We start from the raw sequence: 15968 nt of genomic DNA on the forward strand, positions 1-15968 counted from the left end.
TGTTGTTCTGTGGTTTTCATTTTGGCTTTTGTTTTGGAGTGTTACTAATTTCGCCATAGGTCAGTGGCGCTTACACAGACAGTTTTAGACAGGTTCCCTGTTAGTTCCTAAAAAATGTATACGTCACAGACGTTATTTTGTGAAAAAACAAGGAAGTGTTCTGATTTGCGACCATCTGCTGATTTGTAAGGATCACTGTTTTAATTGTGATGGTCTCACGCATGTATGTAAATTTTGCGACCATCTGCTGATTTGTAAGGGTCACTGTTTTAATTGTGATGGTTTCACGCATTTATGTAAACCTAAACACACTGATAATGGGAATAAAGCCCTTCGAACAACAAAGATTAAATGGAAACCACAGCAGAACAGTACAACGTGCAGTACTGACATGGGACCACATCAGTAACACTGCCAGAAGGAAGAGAAAAGTAAAAACGGGGGAAAAAAAAAACGAACAGCACTCACTTCAGATGAAGCGCACATTTTGGCTGCTGCCCCCTTAAGGCTTTTCAACAGAGGTTCCCATTTGTCAAAGTCATTTGTCCCCATTGTCAGTGTGTGTGCCTTGACAGATGTATTGATGTCAGGAAATCGACTGTAGTGTGACGAAGCACACAAACATAAAACTAGCAAAGAATAATCAGCAAAGAGTTGACATCAACCGCTCCTTTTTCCTGTTGCCCCGTTAACGGAAACGTACCTTTTTATTTTTTTAGTGAAAAGTGAAGGTAAAGGAAGAAAATTACCAGTAATTGTAATAGGAATACCCAAACAGGTAGAGAAAGTAAGTACCAAGAATGGTATGAGAATACCCACTTGGTAAAAATCTCAGAAAAGAGACCCAGAGGGGCACAAAAATAAAATAAGGATATCCGATATACTTATAGAAGGAAAATATGACTAAGAAATAGCACAACAAAGAGAAATTTAGTAATTCTTTTCATCACTTAGCTGAGAGTCTGGTCTGACACATCTTGTTTTCATACACGGCAAATGAGATCTGAGGTAATGTGGAGAGGGGCACTATGGGTAAAGCTTAGCTTGAGAGTTTTCTGGCTGGCCTGAGCTTGTTACAATGGCCGAAACCCATCGGTAAGGAATGAATGAAGATTAACAAGGTCAGATCAATGTTTAGAACGTTAGTGCAACAGTAGGCAGCTGTCAAACTACCACACTGCAGTAACATTCTAAATTATACCATGACCCCCCCATTAATATTCCAAAACGTGCACGCTGATTGGCCAGCGTGCACGTTGTAAATCGACTTATACTAATGGAAAAAGGTCCGGTCGCCTGGACTTTTTCCATTAGTACAAGTCTCTTTTAAAACACTGTCTCGCTATGTTAAAAGAGTTTAACATAGCGACACAGGTTTAAAAAAAGCAACGGAGATCTCCTTTGCTTTTTTAAAGCTGTCTCGCTATGTTAAACTCCTTCAACATAGAGACACAGTGTGTAAAAAGCAACAGAGATCTTGCTTTCTCCGTTGCTTTTTTTTTATACCTGTCTCGCTATGTTAAATAACATAGCGAGACAGCTTTAAAATAAGCAACGGAGATCTCCGTTGCTTATTTTAAAGCTGTCCCGCTATGTTAAACCCATTTAACATAGCGAGACAGGTTAAAAAAAAAAAAAGCAACGGAGAAAGCAAGATCATGTCCATTGCTTATTTTAAAGCTGTCTCGCTATGTTAAACCCATTTAACATAGCGAAACAGTAAAAAGCAACGGAGATCTTGCTTTCTCCGTTGCTTTTGGCCACAGCTCTGATGTACTGCGTAGGCATGAGCTGTACATCAGAACTGCTGCGGATACCAGACAGCTACGGAAGGGCAGCAAAGAGGCATTATACAATGCCATTATTTAAGAAAAGTAATTATTTATTTTCTTAAATAATGTCATAGTATAATAGCAATAACCACTTCTGGTGTGGTAATGTGGATTTACCCACGGTTGTCTTTGTTTGGTCCCTCGGGCTTCGCCCTCGGGACCAAACCACGCCAACTGTGGGTAAATCCCGCATTACCCACACCCAGGCGTGGGTTATTGCTATAGTAATTTACGTTGCAACCAGCAGGAAGGGGGTGGGCCAACAGGCGATAGCCCCCCCCCCATAACAGGTCTACAATTTGGTATGATAATACAAAGTAACAGTTCGTTAAATTCAAAAAGGCATACACCGTGAAACAGTTAATACTCCTATGAACAGAGCTCTCAATCAATCAGAGACAAGAACTGGGGATGAATACAGGAAAGAATTACGGACACTTTTAAAATATCAGTACTTTTAACTTGAGACAGTGACAGAATAAATGTGATTTAATATACATTTTCTGAAGTAAAATGAATTCTGTAACTAATTACTGTCGTTATTTATTAAGTATAATTGAGCAGATTTCTTCCAAAAGTCAGCAGTTTTCAGAGCTAAAATTTAAGTCAAAATCGAGGACATCTGGGAAGTATACGTATCATACGCAGCGTATGAGACAATGAACACAGGCCGTAGCATGCACGATGAATTCAAGAAGGCTTTTTGAAATGTTTTGATTCACACATCAGTCATTCAGACTTTTTTAACTGATATAGCAGACGTAGGAGTCTTGATGAAAACAAATTTATTTCACATAGTCTAGTGCCCGGAGATTTCTTACACTACTTCTGTAATATTTTTGCGTAGAACGCTTTTGTTTGTACACTTGATTTGTATGCCAGTTTTTTACTGGACATGAGAAGTAGTTTGATGCTACGCGTTATACTCGCAATCAACTACTCTACCGCAGCTCCTGTGTTTTCTTTCGCATTCAGGTTGTCAAGCTCCTCCTTTGTAACAGAATGAGTCCCCCCCAGGCTTTTTAACCAATAGGAAGAGACGCCGTACGTTAAACTACTCGGCGGCAGATTTAATTTTTGGTCTGAGGAAACCGAGAACGGCTGTCAAGTAGGTACAAATATATTAGGAAAAAAAAAAGAGATTAGATATTTGCAGGAATGTGACAGGCTGTATAAATAATATAAACTGTGCTGGGTTGATTAGAAAAATGCAACAATAGTTGTTTTGTCGTTATTTAACTAACAAAACTAAGCACTCGTCTTCTTTTTAGGACTAATTTCTTGTTAGTGCAGCCTTCTGTGGCATGCCGGAAGGGATACGCGTTTGCATTATGTTATTACCAGGAAAAGATACGTTTTTGTGCATAAAGGTAGAATGTTAATATCTTATTTCTATCGGTGACTGTAATGGGATTGTAGCTGCTTGTGGTCATTGTACTGTTGGACGTTAAGTATTAAAAAGTGAAGTATCTAATTGTATGTGTAGGCTAAATTGTTAAGGCTCTGTGGAACTATATGTATTTGTTTATATTACTCCTCTTCAAAGAGTATGGACTTGTGGTTTCAGTTTTCGACGGCTTTTGGCAAGGAATTTGTTAGTATATGACAGATTTCAAAGTTTAAAGTAATATGGCGGATTTTCTTTAAGTGTTTGAATCTATGGCTGTGGTCTTCTTATAGCCCGAGTTCGTTTATTTCTCCTGATTGTCACCTGATATGGAAAGACGTGCTGCTGTGGATGATTATTAGTATCGCTCTTTAGTTTTAACTTGCTGCATTGCGTCCTCTACCGAACTGCGCAAAAAAAAAAAAAAACTTCCCACCGAAGACTTGGCTGTGCGGACAGGCGTTTTGCACCTCACAAAAAGGGGTTTGGAGGGAGAACTCCTTTCTAGGTGGGGAAATGACTAAGAATAATTGAGATCTGAACGATAGCATGACAGTAAAAAGTGGCGAAAATATGGCGTTTTATCTTCACTTTGGAACACACACGCAATGGTCTCTTATCAACAAAGAGCAGCTTATAATATTTTTGTTTCACTTGGCTTGTTACACCACGCAATTGAGTATCTTGCCCTGTATATCTGAAGCATGTGATTCATGCTCCAAGAATATGTTGTCTTGCTCTTTTTTTTTAGTGTTGGTTTTCACTGGTAGATTATTTTCAGCATGCAACTCTCTCTTTGGAAAATGTTTTCATCTTCCATTTACAATGTGAAATGGGAGAGGGTGATGTATATAAAGCTGAATAAACCTTGGGGCATTTATTTTTACACAAGGATATCTTTCTCTAATGGCTGGCTAAGTATGCATAGTTTTAACTGGACACTAAAAGCTCTGAGGTTTCAAGGCAGTCTACTGATGAAACAGCATCCGTTTTGAGGATTCAATGCTTTTGCGACTTAAATATTTATTTTTAATCTCTGAGGGGTGCATATACTGCTTTTATTTATTAATATAACCTTTTAGACTTTCCTTTAACCAACCTCATTTACTCTGACACTATTTGCTCAGGTCCTGGATTCTCTTTAACAATGTTCTGAACGTGATCTGTAAATTCCATTTACTTCTATGTAATTTACGCTTTCCATTTTCTAGAGATCCCATCTCCAGTTTAATACTTTACAATAGTAAATATTTCAAGTACAGTTGTACTAGATTTTGTTTTCCACTGTCTAGTAATTGTTTTCTGGCAGCTAGTAACATAAGACCTTGCTATGTGTAGGCAATTCAGAGCCTTAGACCAGTTCAAAATTCCCTTGGTTACAACAATGCTTCCAAGCATTTAAAACCTTTTATTAAATTACTTAAGGCCTAGGCACATGTACATTAATAAAAATCATTAACATTTTCTATGTACATTATACCCTACGTTTTCTTTACTGTTTTTCAGTATAGCATTACATCATTCAATTCCTGGCTTCACTTAAACTTAACTCTTCTCTTGAACATTGTTCTGCATGCGTTGTCTCCTCCAATTACATTTTTTCTATAATGTATCCCTTCCCTTTCTAAAGCTTCTTCCTGTTTTTATCTCTTCTAATATTCTATTAATTTCCAATAAAGCTCGTTTAGATGTTGATTTCCACTTTGATAGCTTTTTTCTTCGTCTTCTTCCCTTATGTTTAGGCAGTTCAGATCCTATGGCCTAGCTCAAAAGAATAACTTCCTTATTTACAGCAATTTGCACCCCCCCCCCCCTTTTTGATGGCATACTTTATAGGATATAGACTTTTTAATTCTGCCCTTAGCCCCCCCCCCAAAAAAAAAATTCCAGTTAGCTCTTCACATCACACCTCTGACACTTGCTATCAACCGGAGGAAACATTCTTTGAAGTCTGTTTGGGGTATAAAAATACCAATACAATCGCTTCTAAGCAAAACATTCCTTTATTGCTGATGTGGGGGCCATATGTACTTCTGTTCTTTTGTAAATTGCTTGTCCTGTCTGTCTCGGTCTGTCTCCAATCGTTTCTAACGTCTGATTTTTACAGATACTCAGTATTTTGTGCCTTACTAATAATCCCTCTTAATAACAGCTTCTGGTTTAGATTTGAATAAGTCTACCAGAGCAGGTCATTTGCTTAGGACTCCCCAATCCCATTTTTTGGCATATATTCTGATATAAATCACTGATGGGGAAGGTAGTTCCTTTGCCAGTTTTAAATTCTAGCCTCATCTTGCCTATTTTCTGTACCCGTTCTTGCTGTCTTTGCTATTAGCAAAACCTCCATTCCTGTGTTGGCTTAATTCTTGGAATACTTTCTGCAACTTTGTAATGTTCTGTATGGTGGTCATTGTCAAGGATCTTCATCCAAAATCTCGCACTCCTTATTTCTTGAACCCCTAACCTTCATCACTTTCCATTTTGAATTGCAGCCGCCTGCTTTGTGTTGAACCTTGGGTCTGAAGGTGTATATCCCATCAAATTAGGTATTCCAAAAGCAACTTGTTGGGTCAACTTATCTTATTTGATATGTGCTCACAAATTTTTTCATCCACAACTTTTCCTCTGGTTGACAAGTCTGACCTGTAAAACGAAGGTGACTAAAACATTTTCGCTGTTGTGTATCTTGATAGACATAAAGTGCTTCTAGTTTTAGTTTTTGTAGTATCGTTTTCGCTTTCTCCAACATATCCTTGGGTGCTGTAATAGAATCCTTTTTAATCCATACACCTAAATACCTCATCTTACATTGAACCATTTCATGTATGGGTAAAAAAAAAAAAAAAAAAAGCTTTAGCGATACGTTTATATCCTTATAAAACTTGACTGTTTTGTAACATCAAAATGCCCTTTCCTGCATTTCTCCATTTCCTACTTTTATCAAATACAGAATGACTATTGTAAATGCCCCCCCCCCCACTTGAGCGCCATACCATTTCTATACTTGAGTTTGAGTCTAATTTTCTTTGCTAGTGGCTCTAAAGGAAAGTGGGCACCTATTCTCGCTTTCTCTGTTCAGATTCAGCTTGTCAGAGTAACCTTCCAACTTATTGCCTCTGGCCTTCATGTATCCCCCTCATTTACTCTCGGGGAATGCAAATGCTGCCATTGCCCTACTCCTAAACAAAATCACAGCTGCTCTATATGATGCTTTCTCTGCATCAGGATCCAGCAGTAATAGTGGGTGCCATCTTGTATTATAGATTCTCTGGGTTATCGTTGTTTTGTTTAAATCCTAGTTCTAAAACTGGTCTATATGAAGGTGGGTCTGAGGTTTTTTTTGCTCTCTTGGCAATATAGCCACCACAGCTTTCTTTCAAGATGCTGACACCTCTCCACCTTTTAAAATTCGTTAAGCTAGATCTACCGAATCTTTGTCGCTTCCTGCACTACAGCCATTGGTCGTAATACCATCCTGTTCCTGGAAGTGTTTTCTTATACATCAATTTTTTTCATCTCTTCTGTCTTGGCCATTAATTCAATAAAGGTGTTTAAAAATATCACTTGTGACCTAGGCAAACTTGGATTATATAGTCAAACCGTATTTGTTTACATTAACAAATGTAACATATAATCAAAGCAGCATTTCATTTCTTTCTTCCTCTTAAACCGTATTCCTCCTCAAACATTTTTTCTGCATATACAGTAAACTCTGTTGACCAGGACTCAAGCAACCGCCAAAACAATATTGAAATAGTGCAATTTTCATGTGTTGCAGTTTGTACCCCCCTCCCCTGCATTACCATACCTTGAGTTTAAGAGTTTGAGTTTTAAAAAGGAAGATGGGAATAAATTCTCTCTCGTCTCAACCTGAGAACATCAAACCGAACAGTGTAGGGTACAGTATTAGTCAGGCCTATTTTTAATAGCAACTCTCAAGCAACCAGAAACTACAGATGTGGTAGTGTCCTATCTCGCCTTCATTCGTACTAGGATGGGTTTGGATCTGATCCTCTGATCCAAGCTCGAGGTCTTCCACTAGCTGGTGGTTAAACCTGATCATAGTATGCACTAGAAAGCCTCCCCAGATCTTTGCTACTAAACAAGATCGGGTGCTCATTCTACTAGCTCTGGGTACAGCAAGTATAATTTTTATCATATTTTTCTCTGTTAGAAATAACTTATTCCTGATTTGCTAAAAATTGCTAGTTTCCTGTGCTAGACAGTTTAGTTCTGTTTTTTTGTGGCCATTTCCTCTTGTTGGCTGTCATCTTTCCTCTAGGCCTTGTTTTCCTTCTCCCAGCTTCTACCTTAAAATGTAGATGGCCTGTTTAAGTTAGAGGGTGCCTACTCTTGTTTCTCTTAAAGACCCTTTTGAAGACAAAAAACAAACTTTCTACTCGTTTCTTCTGTCACAATGACTCAAGATTCGAGATCAACAGGTCTCAAAAATGTGGACAAAAAATGTCTGACTGATGGACAGCTCCTAGACAATAGACACAAATTGTGTCCATCTCCGGGAGTCTTGCCGTACCTGTCATTCTTTTAACCACAGAGCTCTCCTGGAGAGGAAAAACAAATTAATATTGAGAGGACTGTTGAACCCACCCCCCCTTCTTAGAGGCTATACAAGAAGGTCTGGGTTTGCCAAAAACTGACAAATCTCTGTCAGAATTGGACCATATAGTTAAAGTATTTTCCAAATTTTTGATACCGGGTCCAAAGCCCATCGGATCTGACAAAATATACTGCTCCGACACCATATGTCTCTGTGCCGGCAGAGTTTGAGATTTGGAGCCATTCTCTAAGGATACCAATTTTACAACATTCCAAGTCTCCAGCCCCCTCGACTCTGTCTTACAGGAGCCTATCTGATGATGTGGCTCGTGGTATAGAGGTTAAGGCCACTAGTGTTGGCAAAGTTGCGGTCTGATCCAACCCCAAGGGCATCAGATCCAGCCACATCCTCCCCTTCTGCTCTGATTCCTCCTCCGATCTGATCTGACTTTGGAGTCAGAATGTCCTGAACTGATTTTGGTGGAACCATCAGATCAGAGACCGATAACTGGCTCTTCGGGGCAATGGTCTGATCTGACATCCTCGGCTCCATGGGAGCCGAGTCTGGTAGCAGACACACTCCAGTTGGGTCCGGGGAGGTGAGTCTGATAGGATAATTGTTGGATCCAACCTTGCCTCTTGGGGCATTGGCTCGGCTGAGTCTGCTCTTACCTCAGCCTCTGGCCCATCATCCTTGATTCTGAGGGCTCCCTCTACTTTTTTTGGATCCAGGGATTTCCTTTAATCAGAGGAGGGGGGCTTTTGAGGTGAGTACTGTCTCCACAGACAGTTCCACTTTCATCTTGGGACCTTCTTCCCCCAAAAGCACAGGTGTGTGCCTCTATATCCTTGCATCCATAGGACAGCAGCTGTCCTAGGTCTTACGACGAATTTATCAACCTAGTTTCTTGGAATGTGTGAGAATCTCCAGATTAGTGGAACCTGTTCCTAGGAGGCCAAATAAGTTCATCACATCCCTGCCAGACAAAACCTTTCTAACTAAGGGAGTCCCAGTAGACACTATGGTGGTGGCAGCAGCCACCAAGAAGGAACTCCTGAGAGATGTCTTCTGTTCATCCACCGAGCAAGGAGTCTCGTACAATAGAAAGATATGGAAAGCTCACATTTTCTTCAGAGATGTTTGCCCTCAAATCGCTGAATTACCTTGCCCATTTTACTAGATTGGAGAGACCTCCTGAAAGAGCTAGGAGATGCACACCAAGGTTCAGTAGCTGAAGGTTTCAGATAGTTTCCTCTTGGCTCTCTACCTTAAATTCAGTTGTCAACTTCTCCCATGAGACTTGATTTCTTATGCAGTGGATGGAGCAGGTAGAGCAGTGGGTTCAGGAATTTCCATAAGGAGGCATTCTTGGATGTGCTTGTGTGATTTTGTGGAGCCCTTTAAAATCTTCCTTTGAGAATGCCCTGTTCGATGGCTCATCCATGTTCGGTCCCAAAGTCAAGGACACACTACCCAGGTGTGGGCAAGAAGGAAAGACTCTGTCTTGCCGTGGGAGTTTGTTTTTCCCTGCCTACCAGACCTTATTCTAAAGGTCCAGAAAAGTGAAAAAATGTGGTTTGGAAAATCTCAGCTTTCCAGGACACACATGGTTAATCTTTCCCTGGGGCAGAGGGAGAAGTAGTAATGGAAGATGCCGACAGCGCAGCAGAGGGGGTCAGCAAAACTAGGGTGACAGAATCTTTCTTTGGTAAGCCGTTTCAGTGTTTCTGAAAGGAGACCCACCTGTCCATCTCTGGAGGTAGTTGGGGGCTGCTTATCTTTGCACCCAGAAACCTAGCAACAAATGAGACACATGGGTACAAAGCATCCTATCCAGAGGTTACTCTATACCATTTTTTTTCTTTCCCATTCCAGATGTTCCATCCAGTCAAAGGGAACAGGCAAAGTTAGAAATTCAAAAGTTGCTAGACAAGAGTCCTCTAAATACACTACGCAGACCAAATAGGATCTGGAACTTAAGATTCTTTTTAGTTCCAAGGAAAACGGGGGACTGGAGACCAATTGGTAAAGTCCAAGTTCCAGATGGTAACACTTCAGTCCATACTCCCTTTTCTGGGACAAGACTATTTGAATGTGCTCGATAGACCTCCCAGGCTGTGTACTACCACATAAAAATGGACAGGTGATCCAGGAGACACCTGCACTTTTGGCCGGGAGCCATTCGCTACCAATTTCGAGCTCTGCCATGTGGCCTCACTACAGCCCCCAGAGTGTTCACCAAATGTATGGCAGTAGTAGCGGCTCACTTGAGACTCCTGGGATTCTGGGAGTTTTCATACTTAAACTGGCTTCTAACCGCTGCCACCGAGCATCTACTAATAAAAGCAAGAGACACCACCTTGGATATCTGCTTTCACCTAGGAATTGCAATAAACTGAGAAATCTGCCTTGCTGCCTTCTCAGCATGTTGTATTTATAGGCGCAGAATTGGATTAAAACATGACCTCCAGAAAGAGTTAAAGTTCTACGATGTCTGATTTTAAATCTTCTCCCAAAGTAAAAGGCCCAAGCAAGGATAGTCCTAAGAGTCTTATGACTCTGATCCCCTTCTCATGTCTAAATATGAGAATTCTCCAGTGGCTGCTGTCCACTCGGTGGTCTATGCAGGAATTGCCTGTCACACAAAATAACAGAAACTTGCAAAAAAGACGTTTGTTGGTAGCTTTGTGTTTCTAGGTCAACATTTTGTACTTCCCAACCATTGGCCACAGTGACCATGGATGCCTCTCAAGGTGGAGGGAGGGAGGGATTATCTGGTAAAGACAGTCCAAGACACCTGGCAGGATCACGAGGCCCTTTTGCACATCAATGTCTGAGCGGTGCTGCTAGCGTTGCAAGCATTCCAGGACACACTTCCACTGAGAACTATTGTAATTCAGACGTCAGTTGAATGGTACATAAACAGGGAGGAGCCAGATCTTACCACCTTTGTCGAGAGGCCTTGAGAGAATGGCAGTGGACGATCTCCTAATGTTTTCTTGATAGCAATGCACATCCTGGGGAAATCCAACGTGATAGCGGACAGACTCAGCAGAGTGATTCTGATGCCTCACGAGTGGCCCCTAAAACAGGAAGTAGCGAAAAAGGTTTTCTGGTTGTTTATAGACTTTTTTTTTTAACCTGCATTTTCTAAGTGTGCCTTTTTTGCCAGCCATCGGATTTAAACTTAAGGCCTTACTTTGTCTAGGCAATTCAGATCCTGTATCCTAGCCCAAAAATAATTTCCTTGGTTACACTTTGCTTGCCCAGTATTCCTAATGAAGTTCTCTTTAACGAATTAGTCTGCCAACTCATTACACTCTGAACATATGACCCAGAGTACCTGTTTCTTCCCCTTTGTACTACCAACATTTGCCATGTAATATTCTTTGGAGTCTGGGGCATAAGTATCTATTCTGAGACTTCCAGGCAAAAATCACAAGTCCCCCAGGTTTTGTTGCATACTTAGGAGCCATGCATACATCTCCCTATAGTGTTTATTTTGCATTATTTATCTAGTGCCCCCATACAAACCTCATTGTTGCAAATCAAATTCTGGCCCCCCACCTACAACTAATATTCCTGTTTGAAAAGTTGATCTCTTCCTACTCTCCCTCCACACAATTTTTTAAAGCTCTATAATAGCAGCCTTAGGTGGAATATAAATATGTGCCAGTGTAATCCTCATCCCTTGTCAGTAGCCCTGTATAGCCTCAAGTCTGCCATTCTTTCCCCTCCATCATTACTGGAGATTTATTTATTTATTTAACATTTGTTGATCGGGAAAGTCCGACTAGGTTCCACAGATCCTGTTTTCAGCAGAGGCCCAGGGAGAAATGCTCCAGAAGATTTTTAGCAATTAAAAGTACTTCTCTCTTCCTTTGTCACTGGTGTTTGGCAGAATCCTGAAATCTGTTTATCAAATTTCACATGCTCAGTTCTTTCCAGATGTCTCTTGTAGCATTGCTGGTTTCACTCTGCATTTCTTAATATAATTAAGCATTCCTTTCTTTGTCTATACCTGCAAGAACATTCACTTTCCAAGGTAATATGGATGTGTCACCACTATGTTAAGAAGTCATGTCAGAAGAAATATTCAAACGAGTCACATCTGCCTAAGGTGATTAAAAACTTCTTTATTAGCAGCTAACCAGATTACACAACATGTTGGCCAAGATGATCTCCTCTCTGGTCTACTTGTTTACTGACATCAACTTTTATACTGCAAGCAAAACAACTTTTTGTTACATTTCTGACCGTTGACAGTTGGCTATGGAAAACATCTGTGATAAACATGTTTATCACAAATCACTATAAACCAACAGTTGGTACAGAACGTTCAAGAAGTACAGAATGTTCAGTTTAACAATGGTAGCTCAAATTTTCCGGGACACACAGCCTGCTTCAGTAAATTAACTCTTACTCGGCCGTGCGTCCTTATCCCAGGCTTAACTGAGCTATAATCAAATCTCTTTATTCTGAAATGCAGAAAACAGTTGTTATTCAGGTTCATAAGCAATGCTGCATTTTGTTCACAGATGAGGCCCATCCTTGAGAGGCATATCCCAACAAATAACCTGTTCACTTTGCAAGAAGAGGAAAAAGACAAATAACAGTGTTTTTAAAACTTTTTCTCTTAACATTTCCCCCCTGAAAACACTTTTTTTATTTGTCTTTTTATTTCAGCAATATATGGTAAAAACTAAGTTTTTCTTTGCATACATTACTTCATTGGCAAGACAAACTTTTAAACTTCAAAAACATTTGCAAAAAGTCACATTTCAATGTATTCACTTTCACCAGTCTGTTGCAATTGCTGGTACATCGTCTTCGCAACAGCAGTATCAGCCAGTCTTTGTAGAAGACCTCTGATACAGGGTATACAACAACAACCACATACCACTCCGATAGCCACAGCGACTCCAATGGACACCAGGAAACTGCTGATGCGATGACTCCATTTTCCAAACCACGCTTGTAGAAAGTCTGTTAAGGGATTACTTACCCCAGAGTTCTCTGCCAATTCTTCGGATGACGTCTCCAAACCTTTCAAAGCTGGAGTGATACTTCCATCAGGCGCAGTGTTTGGAATATATGTACAACAGAAAGTCCCAAACATCTTGCAAACTCCTTCTTTGGCCAGGAGCATATCCAACGCAATTTGATTCTGCCATGCCACCTGTGAAGTGGCCTCCAGTTGTTCAATTCCTTTCAATGCATCTTTGGTATAGTTCACAAAACGCTGCTGGTTATAGTAAATGTAGTTGATCCAGTCCACATTCTTATTGGGTTGAATCCAGACAAAGATGGATGTAAAACCAGCTGCTATTTGGTTTATTGCTTTGTATTCATCAGGTACACCTCTTGGTACGCCAATGCTATCGATGTAGACACAGTTATCGAAGAATTGCTTTGGTGCCTCTCTCTTTCTCCTATTCAACCACTTCGGCTTTATTTCAGGTTCTCTTACGAAATTGCTTGCTGGAACTGGGAAAATTTAGAATGGCAGAATTAACTTTACAAGTGCACAAGTTCCCTTCCAGGGAATCATAAGCCTTGATCTGCGTTTGTTGTCTTCACATAACCACCATACGTCTGCTAAACTATGAGTTTGGTTCTCCAGAAATGGATTTTCATTGCCATTCACAGTAACATTGCAATAGTTCTGTCCCATATTGCCATAATTTTTTCCTGTGCCATCTCTGGAAATGCACATATACGAACCTGGATAGGAAATTGCTGCAGACGGTTTCTCAACTTTGCTTATGACTGGAAAACGCTGAGTTTCATTTTTGCATTTATCTTCAGTTTTGTTGAATAATTTTAACAGACATGTTGGGTTACCTTCATCTTGCATCAATGGGACTGTCGCTAGTTGCTGTTTACCTTTAGCACAAGAAACACAGTTCTCACAGTTCTCACGATGTGCCTCTCGGGTACTATAACCCAAGATAACCATTCATTATGGTGTACGAATCCCATCTCGAGTAACAATTGTTCTTCTGTGAAGGCAAAATCTGCTTTACTTGTAGCATTTTTAAGGCTTTGTACACTTGAAGGGTCCCCAAAGGATCAGTTCCAATCGGAAGAGACACTCCGATTCCATAAACTCCTGAATCACTTTCTTGTGGTGACACTGGTTATAGCAATTACTTCGGTACCTTGGAAATGCGTAATTTTTATTTTGTTGCCTGCTTTTATCTTTCTCTGGTATCACTGCACCACTTGTTTTCCCATCCATTCACATCTGTTGACCACCAAACATTTTGACCAGGACGTACAGTCTCTATTGCACAAGTATTTTGCATGAGTTAAGAAATCATCATTGTTCCATTTAGAACAGTCCAAAATTCCTTCACAAAGTTTCACTTTAAACACAGTAGTAACACCTGTTTGCGCTTGTAGCACCGCCATTCCTTTTTCTCTTACAACTGTTCCTTCTCGTATGGACATATTTACTTTCACCACCAAAATCATCATCATGTAACGGTTCAAGTACCAGTTGAACATGGCCATCCTCCATAAGGACTACCTTGTGCCGTTGGTTTCTTCACTGGGTTTGAGACTAACCCCTATTGGGCTAATCCCCCTTTGTAGCCAGACTTTGTGCTCAGAGGTCCGGTGAAGTTTGACCAATATCAATGGCAGAAGGAGGAGTCTTGAGTGTTTGTTTTTTTACAGTGGGTGATATGAATCCACGAAGTCCTCTCAGCGATCTTTACAGCTGTAGGTGTCTAAGTACTTGGTATGGGCCTTCCCACCTGGGGGATGACCAATTTTTTCTCTTTACAATTCTGATCCACACCCAGTCCCCGGGTGCCACGCTTAACAAGGTTTCATTCCTGGAATCTGCAAAGGAGTCATTGGTTACAAGAGATTTGACATTTAGCAGCAGCTTCATATAATACGTTAGATCCTCACCCCCCTCATGTTCTGCTGGCAACAATCCTTGCCACTGCGTGACGTAATATGGTCTCCCAAACAAAAGTTCAAATGGTGTAAGTCCTTTGTAGGAAGGTGAGATTCGCATATACAGGAGTGCCAAAGGTAGGCACGCAGTACATGATCTGTGTTTCTGCCATCAGTTTGTGGAGCTTACTCTTCAAGACACCGTTGTCTTTCCACCAGTCCAGCTGATTGGGGATGGTAAGCACAATGATATTTAAGATCAATTTGAAACACTTGACTCAACTTCTGAACAATCTGGTTAACAAAATGAGACCCATTATCACTGTAAATGCGTCTTGGTAAACCAAATTGGGGAATTATTTCTGTAGTCAAAAGCTTTGCTACTGTTTGTGCATTCGGGTGCTTTACTGGAAAAGCTTCTACCCATTTAGAAAAAGCATCAATAATGACTAAACAGAACCTTTTTCCCTCTGAGGGTGTCAATTCAATAAAGTCCATACAGAGTGTGTGGAATGGATATGGAGGGGTGGGGAATGCCTGCTGAGACTTGGCTCCCCCCTGAGCATGATACTTTGCACATAATAAGCAAGATAAACAGAATTGCTTTGCATAAGTTGAAAACACCTTACACCAAAACACCTTGGACACTATTTGAATCGCCGTCTGTACTCCTACATGGGCAGGTCCATGGCTAACCAATGCTGCATACCTAAAAAGGTTTGAGGGTAATACCATTTTGCCATCTGATGCCCTATACAACCCACCCTGTTGAGTGATACCATATTTTACCCAACAACATTTTTCCTTCTGTGTTGTCAATGTTTGCATTACTTTTAGTGTCTCTAAGTCTAAGAGGTGTCCGGGCTCTAAATCATTGTCATGCAAAAGCAAATCATTTTCGAGCTGCCTTTTTTGCAGCCATATCAGCAAGGGCATTTCCCCTGGAGACAGGATCTTTTCTGTTGGTATGTGCGGAACATTTACATATCTCTATCTGAAGTGGTAGTTGCACTGCATCTAACAAATGTAAAATTAAATCTCTGTGATTTATTGGTTTGCCTGTCGCAGTAACCATTCCCCTATTCTTCCATAGTTGAGCGAAAACATGTAGAGTGGAGAAAGCATATTGACTATCTGTATAAATTGTCACTTTTTTACCCTCCCCTAAGGTACAAGCTCGAGTCAAAGCCACCAACTCAGCTGCTTGTGCAGAATAAATGTTTGACAATCCTTTTGTTTCCAAAACTTCAGTTTCTGTGGTGACAGCATACCCTACTAGTGT

Source organism: Protopterus annectens, chromosome 4.part0 (assembly GCF_019279795.1).
Source record: "Protopterus annectens isolate FY-2018-M chromosome 4.part0, PAN1.0, whole genome shotgun sequence".
In the NCBI taxonomy this organism is placed as follows: domain Eukaryota; kingdom Metazoa; phylum Chordata; order Ceratodontiformes; family Protopteridae; genus Protopterus; species Protopterus annectens.